This window comes from Salvia splendens, chromosome 8 (genome assembly GCF_004379255.2).
Source record: "Salvia splendens isolate huo1 chromosome 8, SspV2, whole genome shotgun sequence".
Taxonomy (NCBI): Eukaryota; Viridiplantae; Streptophyta; class Magnoliopsida; order Lamiales; family Lamiaceae; genus Salvia; species Salvia splendens.
Genome location: NC_056039.1, coordinates 28,948,294 through 28,959,860, shown reverse-complemented (window position 1 = coordinate 28,959,860; position 11,567 = coordinate 28,948,294). Strand labels below are relative to the sequence as shown.

The following is an 11,567-nucleotide window of genomic DNA, read 5'->3' as shown; positions in this document are numbered from 1 at the left end:
TTCAATGTGTTTTTACGTGTTTTACTTTTTGTGTTTTTCTTTCTACGTGTGTCCGTTTATTTTCTATGTTTGTTTTCTTTGCGCCAAATTTTTAGAGTGCTTGTTTTCTTTGCGCCAAATTTTTAGAGTGTTTGTGTGTCTTATTTTAGTTAGGGTCGGTCAGGGGAGTAACCAGGCTAGAGTTCGACTTATTTCTTTTTATTTGTTCCTTCTCGCTTGAGGACACGCATGTGTTAAGTGTGAGCTATTTGACAAGTCGTATTCTAGGCCTTGGTTACTGGTTGGTATGATGAGATTAACATGCATTATCTGCAAGAAAGTTGTCTAAGTGTACAGGAAAAAGGGTACAAGCCAGTAGGAGAAAGATTAGACAGTTCAAGTGGAAAGGGTGCCAGAAGGGTGCAATACTGGCTAGGATGCATACCAAAAAGGCTCGAGATGGAGAAGGATTGCTAGGAATGACCAACTACACGCGGGGAAAAAGAGACATTTCACGAGGAAAGTCAACCCTAAAAGTGAGGGCAATCCACTCAATAAATAGAAGGTCACTTGGAGAGAGAGGGAGATCATCATCTCACTACACACTTAACACTAGTTCGAAAAACTCTTTCTCGGATATCCTTAGTTCCAGCAGTAGTCTAGCTCCTGCACTTCTCATTCCTCGCCACAACCATGGTCACATGAAGATTCCGGCCACCGCCGGAGAAAGTTCACAATCGTTCCATCTAGTCAGCATCGTAGCAGAAACACCGTTTCATCGCCCGTGGGGCAAAACAATCTTTAATCGCTTTTCTTAGCTTAACTTTAGTTGTTTCATCTTTCGAATATTTCCTAATTTCAGTTGTCTTTTGGATCCTGAAGCATTCTAATCTGGATCTATCTTTAATGAAGTTTGATTCACTTTTTGTTTATCTTATGGGTCACAATGCGTTCATTCTGGCTTGCTTAGATAGATCTGGAAGTTTAGTGTAGAAACTGTATGTCTAAGTAAGATTTTCTTGTGATTAAGTTAGATTTGGTTTCTGTGTGATTTTCATAATTGTTGATCGGTTAAATCTGAAGTAAAATCCATGAAGTCGTAGTCATAACTTTTCTGTCGTCTTGCATGACGCGTTAGTCAGCGTAAGTAAGGATTAGCCGCTTAATCGTCTGATTTAGGATTTAATTTCAGTTTAAATTGTTGAATAATTTATGTGAATCGTTAATGGAGTTGATGAAGTTGCTGAGTTTCTGTGTTACTTGGTAGTGAAGACAACGCCATTTTCTGCTTTTTGGACCACCTCTTACTTTTAGTTGCGTTTTGCTTTTTGTCTTTACTTTTTTATAGATCCTGCAGACCTGACAGTGGCAGCCCTTAACCCACCAAATATCTTCTGTTATTCTGTTTAGCCACTTATAGTAATCTTCCACTTTTCACATGCCCCAGAACTACTTTGTTTTACATATTCACGTACACAATCACATGTCGATGATTCTCTTGCCCACTAGTCAGTAGAGTAGAGGTCTTAAATTCCCTGCCTAGATAAAAACTCAACCCAAGAGTGGTAGCTAACCAACCCCTTCCAGATTATCACCACAATCACAAGAAGCAAACATACATCTCTGTTGTATTCGACCCTTACATCCCCTATACTAGCCATTAGAAGTGGGTTGAGGAATTTTTGTTGATACCAGGGTTAGGCTATCGTGACAATGACTCAGCTAGGTTGGGATTTCCTCCTGATCAGTTGACCACACCACTACCTAAAATACATGCTCTTTCAATAGTTTTGAAATTTCCTACTATATTGTGGTTTTATATAACAATCCAGACATGTGATATTAATGATTATAGATAACATACCATCAATTCAAACACCACAAATAAAAATGGAAAACCAAGAAAAACATTTCTACAAAATAATTTTATTCTTATCTAAATGAAAGATAAACTTTAATTTAAACACACCCTTAGTCATTATCTAAAATGGTAATCTCATAAAACTACAATCACATAAGGAGCCCTTATGTGAGCACTACTCTCGTTTGAAACACGTTCAGTGTTGTTCGTTCCGATTTATCTATTTAGTTTGATTCTAATACATTAAAATATGTTATTGCAATTTTTAATTTCACAAAATTCATAAAAATCAAAGCTTGATTTATTATTTTATTCATTTATTTGAAATTATAGAGAAAACGAGCAAATCGATCTTTGATTTTTATGAATTTTATGAAATTTAAAATTTTAATAACCTTTTTTAATATATTAGAGTCAAACTAAATAGAGAAATCGAAACGAACAACGCTAAACGTGTGTCAAACAAGAGTGATGCTTAGGGCTGGCAATTTTCGACACGACACGATAATCTGACACGAATCCGCATGAAATTATTGGGTTGGGGTCAAGTCTTATTGGATCTGTGTCCTTATCGGGTTGACCCATTAAGAATCCGATAATTTCGGGTTGGGTTCGGGTCGGATGCGGGTCGGATACGGGTAACCCATTAAGAAATAATATTATTATTTTTGTTATTATTTAAAAAAATATATATTACTTTAATTTTTAAATTCTTATAAATTAAGTTTAAATAGTATAAAACGAATTTTAATTGTGTAAATTAGGTTAAAAATTAAGGTTTAATCGTGTAATATCAGGTTCGGGTTGTTATCGTGTCGTGTCAACCCATATTATATCGTGTCGATAACGAGTTCGTGTCGGGTGCGGGTCGTGTTCGGATTTGAAGGTAGCAGGTCGGGTTCGTGTTCGGATTTACAGTTTCCTTAACAGGTCGGGTTCAGGTTAGACCTTATTGGGTTGGGTCATTATCAGGTTGACCCGATAACGACCCAATCTGCACGATTTGTCAGCCCTAGTGATGCTCACATAAGGAGTCCACATAAAGTATGTAGCATATTATTCCTCTACGTATATAATATAAGCTCGGGCTAGCGAAAAATATCATGTAATCTCTATATGCATACTGTCCTATTCAACATCGAAGGTTAAATAATGAAAATGATGGTTATTGAACTCGAAACTATATTCTTGCTGAAGTTAATTTTTATATATTGAATTAGTAACTTAATTCCAATCAGGTTACTATCACTATTGACAACGCAACCCACGAAAATTTATATACTCCCCCTCCCGGAAAATTTGTCATGTATTTCTATTTTCGTCCATCCCTAAAATTTATCACCCTTCATTTTTACCATTTTTTTTATAGTGGATTTTACATTCCACTAACTCATTCACACTCACATTTTATTATAAAACCATTATATAAAAGTAGGACCCACTTACCACCAACTTTTTCAACCCACTTTCTATTACATTTCTTAAAACCCGTGTTAAATCAAACTGCGACGAATTATTAGGACGGAGGGAGTATTACATTTGACTCCAAGAAAATTTATATATTACGGTACGTTGTCATGGTATTCAAGTTTATAAAGTTCAACTATACATTATACTATCATTTCACCAATACTAAACGTCGTATGATATCTTGAATAATAGCGTACCCATTCATTACCTTATAACAATCACAAATTTAATGGTGTCGAAGTGTAGTTCTCGTATATATATGCCCCTATCGGGTACTGATAAAATGTAAATTACATCTTTTCTACAAACTCCAAACTATAATCTGCACTGTTAGATTTCAAGATTTGATGTCAACAGACGACAAATAACGTCAAAAGAAAATGAAAATGTCAATACAACGTCAACATTGTCAATTGATTGATGTTGTGTTGACATTTTCTATTAACGTTATTTGTCATCTGTTGACATCAAATATTGAAATTTAACAGTCCAGATTGTAGTATATAATATAGAATTTGCATTTATTACATTCCTCCCCTATGTATATATGCATTTATTTCCAATTAAATATCACATTTTACATTTTATAGGAAATTTCTTAGGAGAAGAAAGTCACAGGTTTGGGAGTAGTCAAACTAAACAATTTTCAACTTGGCCCGTCTTCTTCTCAACACATGAAATATAGAGCACGTACTACTTTTAAGCATAAAATACTAGTTGTACGTCAAAAAAGTTGTGAAAAAAGGGAAGAATAATCTACAATTTTATTAATCTGCTTTCGCTACCAGTGAAGTATAATTTTTTCTTTGTTTCCATCTTAATGACTATTACTATATTACTAATAATAGTAGTATATATTTGGAAGATGCCTATATAAGTCAAATTATTTGACAATATTATTATGTAGAGCAGTAGAGCTATAATTCAAACATTACTTCCTCCATCTAACTCAAGAGATCCATATTTTTGAGTGACATGAAATTTTAGAAGAAGTTGCCTGTAGGTAAGTAGATAAAAAATGTATTTAAATATTTTAATGATAAGAGAGAAAAGAGAGGCAAATTTATTTTTCAAATATAAAAAGTGAACATCTTGAGTAGATGAATTGAAAAGGAAAGGTGAACATCTTGAATGAGATGAAGGGAATATATTCTGAGTAGATAAACTGAAAAGGAAAATAAACATCTTGGATAAGATGTTAGGAATATATGATTATATTTATTGATAGAAGGGAAGAAAGTTACAAATACGTGGTGCCGTTGTGGTCGTTTTGTTCTAACTTGATAATTTTGGTAGTCCACTTGATATGTGAATACAATTTTGGTAGTCCATTTCATAATAAATGAAATAGAGAAAATTGGTGGAGGTTTATTTTATTTTATTTTTTAAAGAAAATTGGTGGAGGTTTGTTGCACATACTTTGTGGATAGAGATTAGAGAGTGTACAAGGTACAGCCACTTATATCAAAATACATCAAGCTTCAAATAGTAAGAAAAGGCCCAATAATAAATTTAGAAATATGGCCCACAGCTATATGGGCTTCGACAAACTGTCGGAATCAAGGGAGCATTTAATTATTGGTGTTAGTGGCTGAGTTCCATTACTTTTCTAAAATAATATACTACTATAGCATAAACCCAATAATGAAAGAACCACCCCCACGAATGAAATCTTGACATTCTGATTCCACAACTCACAACTTACAAGCGTATAAAACAAAAAAGTTATATTATTATTTGGTTGAATATATTATATCCTAGATAATTTTAGTAATATGTTTAATTGATAATATTAAAAATAAGAGTACTAAGAATTTAAGCTTATAAATTAATTTTAATTAATTAACTAACTGACTAACTAAATAGTTAACTATAATCAAATAAAAAATAAGACAGCCATCGAAAATAATTGGCCAACACCCCTTTTAAGCAATACACATCCATAATTCCATTAACCCCCATTAATCCGAAATAATTGATTAATATCAATCGAACAACACTTTCCCATTAAACATAACTAGTATCACGCCGGTGCAATGCACAGATTAATAGTATATGTTTAAAACATTAATTTTCAATTTTAAAATAATTAAATAAAATTAGAATCAATATTAACAATAAACAATATGAGTAACAGTTTTAGTTATATGAGAATAAAAAATCTATACAAATCAACATTGAAGTATAATAAATTTGAAACAAATCACATAATGTAATTAAGAAAATGTTAAGAAAAGAAAAATATAATTCATAAAATGAAAAGGAACGAAAACATAATTAAAAAGAACAAAACTAGCCAACCAAAGAAATTGAGGAAGTCTCGAGCTCACTAAGCATGGTGTGGAATGGTTCCATGGGGTCAAGCTTTCCTCCTATGGTAAGAGCAAAAATGATATGCTTGAGTTTTATAAGGTAAGTAGGTATGTGTGGATATCCAGCCTTTAAGAGCATCTCCAATGGTGGAGGACATCCAATAACCCTCACATAGCCTTCCCACTGCCACATCATCAGCACTAAAATCCTCCTGCCACATCATCTGGACATGCAACTGGACATCCAATAGCCCTCACATAGCCTTCCCATAGCCTATCCACATTACTAATAACAATTATATAATTTAATTTACAATCGTAGCAACATACGGAATTTAATTTACGAGACAAATACGGGAAAATTGAATAATACTATTAAAATTTTAAAAAGTACAATAATTTTAAAAAAAGTATATTAATTTAAAGAAAAAAGTACAAAAATTAAAAAGTACCATAAAAAAATTAAGATAGAGAGAGTAATCGTTAAAACAAGCGGTGCGAATGAAAATGACGTCCAAAGCGCGTATATATAGTGTTTCGGAAAATTTAAAAAAAAAATTAAAAATCTGACGCCGGTCTGATGCCGATCCGGGGCCTACAATGGCGCCGTGAGGATCGGCGTTAGCCCAAGAATCGGCGTGGGTACGCCGATTTTGATGCAGATTTCGACGACGCCGCTCGCAATGGTTCGGTGTCAGCACCGGCGTCCGCGAAAAATCGGCGTGCCGGTGCCGACGCCGCCATTGGAGATGCTCTAAATGACATATTTATAGACTAAAATATTATTCACGTAACCCTTGTAAAACCCCCCACTCACTTCACTTAATTTAGAGGTATTTTTGTATAAAAATAAAGTTATGGAGATTCTCTATATTTTTACTTGGAATTCTAATCAAACGTTTAAATAGCATAGTAATTATACACTTTGAATTTAATATAATTAATCTTGCTTAATTTCTCCAAATTTAAATGGCATAGTAAAACCCCCACTCACTTAATCACACATTTTAGGCCTTTAATTATATATTTTTAATTTAATATAATTTTTAAACTAAAATACCATTAAAAGTTTTAACCTCCCACTCACTCCACTTAATCACACGTTTTTAAGCCTTTAATTATACATTTTAAATTTAATATAATTTTTAAAATTAAATAACAATCTTATAAATTTCTCCAAAACTCCCCTTTTATAGATGTATAGATAATAATAATAATAATAATAATAATAATAATAATAATAATAATAATAATAATAATAATAATAATAATAATAATAATAATAATAATAATAATAATAATAATAATAATAATAATTTTATAAGATGGACGGCTCAAGCACGAGCAATCCGAGTGATTAATGTAATCCGTATAGGGAAATCACAACCAAATCCAATAATTAGTCACTAAAATAATGAAATATCTTAATTAATCACGCGTTTGCAGGAAGAGGAAAACACGTCAATATTATAGCACCGGAAATCGCGGACACAAACCTAATTAGATTGCCACCTCATAATAATATCTAATAACCAAAAGAAAATACCTACCTTCTTTATTAATTGCATGAAACAGAATAAAATCAGCTTGAAAATTGAATCTCATCGTATCATGAAAATGTATTTGCTCGAGATACATTGTGTATAACTGTATAGGTATAAATAAGATCGAGAAACGAATCAAACATTATTTGCAAGGGTGTATCATGACATAACAGCCTTAAATAAGAATAGTTGGCATATAATATCCCTAATTTGGTCGGCATAATTTTGATTCAATTTTCATATTTCTACTCTTGAAACTTGAAAGAGTGACTTATCAAATTGCTACTCATATATTAACCTAAATACCATCAACCATCAATGGAATTGAAAATATGCCTAAGTAGATTTGATTATAAAAGGTCAGAGTGTACGATAATAGAAAATTAAATCGCATACTACGAAAAAGAAGTGGTACGCAACTTGGTTTTATTTTCCTTTTAGCCAAAAATATTATACACCCTTTCGTCAACGAAAAATAGTTTCATTTTTCTGTAAATGCAATTACTATTTTGTAAGTTCTATCCCGTAAGTATAATTTAAGCGTTTACCATTCTATAACCATCTGAATTATTTCCAAAACTCTAATGAATGTATGATTGATTATGGCTCGAAAATACAAACGAAGTCACAATTTTCAATTTGGGATGTCAGCCTACTTTTACATCCGGCCGGAGGCGTTTCTATGATTTTGTAGAGTGAAATAGATAAAAGAATTCGATTCCAACAAAACTATTCAAACTTCTCATGTTTATATTTTAGGTTTCAATCCATCACATGAAAAAGAATATTCCGATATTTTATGAAGTAGTTAAGTTTCCAACAACTCTAAATTTTAAATTTCAAAACTAACCTAAATTTTTAATCAGACACGAATGACCAAAATATAGAAATTGTTCATTCAGTGAACATTTAAGCATCCACTATAGGCGAGGCGGGCGGAGGACTCGGAGGGGGCGACGACGGGGCGGACTAGAGTGGGAGGGTCGTCCGCCACGGGGCGGACGAAAAAATGGGGGCGAGGACGGGGTGGACGCACCTTCGGCGACTAGGGGGCGAGGACGGGGCGATGCGGGGCGGCGGACCGGCGGTCGATTTTTTTCGGCGATCGGAGCTGAGTTGAGTTCCGGGAGGATTCCGGCGAGCTTGTTGAATTGGAGCGACAATTGCTGGATGAGGGGAATGCGGAGGCGGAGAGCAGCCACGAGGCGGCGGAGTCGCCGGAGATGTTGTTGTGGGAGAGATCGAGGGTTTTGAGGGAGGAAAACGCGGCGGCGCGTGGGGGAGAGTGGGGGGATTGGTTGATTGTGTTGGCGGAGAGGTTGAGGAGGGAGAGGGAGGAACAGGCGGCGAGGCTGGCCAGGTCGGAGAGCTCGCCGGAGATGGAGTTTTGAGAGAGATCTAACGAAATCAGGGAGGCGGAGCAGGGGGATTCGGCGGAAATGGAGCCGGATATGTTTGAGTTTTGTAAATTGAGGGATTATGTACATGTATTTTGTTTTAAAATTAAAATAAAAATTGGTTATAAAATTGTGGGACTATTGGAAGTGTCCGCCTATAATGACGGAAACAAAAATTTGGAGTTGTGGACAAAAAATTTGAAGCTATAGACAAAAAAACGGGGCGGGCTATTTGGACGTCCGCCTATAGTGGATTCTCAATTAAACCAATTTTAAAGATGACGTCACATTTCTAACTATTCTCAAATATCACGAACTCTTTATTTTGGAAATGACGTCATTCCATTTATTGGGATGTATGACGTCAAACTCGAACTGTTGGCAGGGAAAATAAAAATCATACAAACCGTAAATCAATGTGTCATTATCACATCAAATTTGCAATAGTACTGATGTGAATCAAATTTACATTGTTATTTCCATAACTTTACATGATTTATATAGTTTGATGCTTGCAAAAGTGTGTTTTATGGTGTAGGAAGAGGAGTAAATGGTGAAACAAAGAAGGAAACTCGGAGGGTGAAAAGCTGTGCAGAAAGCTCTCAAAAGTGGCCACCCGGCCGGGTTAATTTTATGCCCAAAAATACCACCCGGCCGGGTGATTTAATTATAACTGCAAATGCAGTTTCTTTCGGCAGTTTGAGAGAGAGGAGAGAGGAGTTTTTGGCGAGAAAGGGGGAGAAAAGAAAGAAAAAGGTGTCAGGGAAAAGAAAGGGAGGACGTGAAGGAGTGGATGTGACATTTTTGGAAAAGGAAAAAGAAGAGGTTGACGTTGGGCAGAGGGCAATTAATTTTTGAACAAAAATTGAGGAAAAGTGGTTGACTAGGATTGTGACGAATTCAGAGAAGTTTCGACCATTATTCCGACGATCCGTCTCCATATCCCAATTCCACTCAACGAGAGCATGCTTCCTACGGTTTTTGTTGCATATTTCACCATGTTTTTAGGCTAAGCTCTCTATGTTGCTCCAAGTTGTAATCTAGGCTTGTATGAATGTTTTCGCACCATCGAATCATGTGTTTTGATACCAACAATGTTTGCTTTGATTAAACTCTACGTTTTCTTGCTAAAGATGTAGTGTTGTTAATTCCTTAACTATTGTCTCTTTAACATAGTTTAGGATTGATTGATTGTTGGTGTGCTATCGAATTAGAACTGTTCAGGGGATAAATTGATAGTGGATTAGGTAAGTAATTATAGTAGACGACGTTTGTTCCCGCGCATCCGCAGGAATTAAATGTCGTTGAAAGTTGGTTCATGGAACAAGTGTTCAGCTGACTGTGAACTATACGTCGTAGACATGTTCAGTGCACACGATTAGGTTGATAATTATAATCCCGTCGTATGTTTCGTTGTAAATGGTGTAAAACAACGCAAGCTTAGAGAGCAAATTGGAGTGACTTCTTTTTCTCGTGTTAAAAATCTCATTTTAGTAGCTTAAGTTAGTTAACCATCTCAAAATCAAAACAAAATCTTTATATGCTTTGTGTAGTCATATTAAGTGTAAGCAATCTCGCCTCCCTGTGGATCGACACTTGAAATACTACTACGATACTGTATTCTTGCAGTAGTGTAGTATTATTAGAGTTAAAATAATTGAACTTGATAATCTTTATACATTGATTAAGAACTCTAAAATATCACATCAAGTTTTGGCGCCGCTGCCGGGGAGGCAATAGCTTGTTTATGCTTAATTGTTTTAGTTTATATTTTATTTTGTTTGATTTTTCTTTTTGAGTTTTATAGGTACTTTGTTCGTGTTCTACGGTGTGATAGCCATCTACCACGTCCGGACTTGAAGACGAAGGAGTGTTTTGTGTTAGGTAATATTTAGCTAACTCTTAGTTTAGTTTTTAGGTAGTTTTGTTTGCACACTAGCACACACGATTTATAGGACTTACCCCGAAGTTGTCGAGAGGTCTCGCTTTCGGTAGTCTTGGGATATATGTTGTGTTGTGTTGGTTTCTTTGCTGTTGTGTAGGTTAAAATTAAAAAAAAAAAAAAGTCGTGAATGCACACGAGATCTCAGGGTACACCACCTTTCGGATTACTCTGTTATCAAAGAAGGAAAGGGTCAGGAAGTTCAACCGGGTTTGAAATTCAACAGGATTCGCCGAGTCCAATCAGAGATAACCCATTATTTGAGAGTAGTGACAGTGATCTAGAAGCTGAATCAATGGCTGAGAACAATGAGATTCCACCACCCGCGGTGAGGTTTGGTGACACTCTCAGGTCGGGAGTCGACTTTCTAGGAGAATTCGCCTACGCGAATGACAACGTGAACATTCCACCTCACTATATTAGTTTGGTGAATGGGGGGAATCTTTTCCATGGACGGGATGATGAGGACCCGGTGAGCCACCTCAATGTCTTCTACGAGTTGACGAACTCTCACAGACCCCCGAATGTGGAACACAATCTGATCAAGAGGGTCTTATTCCCATTCTCTCTGGGGGGATAAAGCACGGGCATGGTATGATTCTATTCCGGGATACAACATAGCCACATTCCAAGAGTTGAAGATGTTGTTCCTCCTGGAATATAACTCTCCGATGAAGATTGAGAAGTTGAGAGAGGAGATCACTACCTTCCGACAGAAATATGATGAGTCTTTTGCGGAAGCGTGGAAGAGGTTCACTGAATTGCTTAGGAAATGCCCGAGCCATGGTCTTGCTCCAGGGCATGAGCTACTCAAGTTCTACAAGGGACTCAATAATGAAGGCACGGGCTTGGTGACTGCAGGCTCTAATGGGAACTTGGACGACTTAACTCACGAGGAAGTGAGAGCCCTGTTCCAAAGGTTGGCGAACAACCAAAGGAATTGGCATAATCCGAGAAGAGCGACCGATAAGATGGGAGATACATTTGGTGCTACAAAGGATGCGGAAAGAGTGACTGCAATTGAGGCTCAACTGGCGGACATTAGCACCCAGATGTTGTCGA

The 11,567-nt window shown here is 35.7% G+C and overlaps 1 non-coding gene across 1 annotated transcript; it reads right to left on the bottom strand.

Annotated features, from left to right (window-relative positions):
• Nucleotides 1-11,188: 11,188 nt before the first annotated feature.
• LOC121746311 lies at nt 11,189-11,295 on the bottom strand. The gene has a single exon (XR_006039011.1). It is a non-coding gene; the product is annotated as a small nucleolar RNA R71 (small nucleolar RNA).
• Between the last annotated feature and the right edge of the window lie 272 nt (nt 11,296-11,567).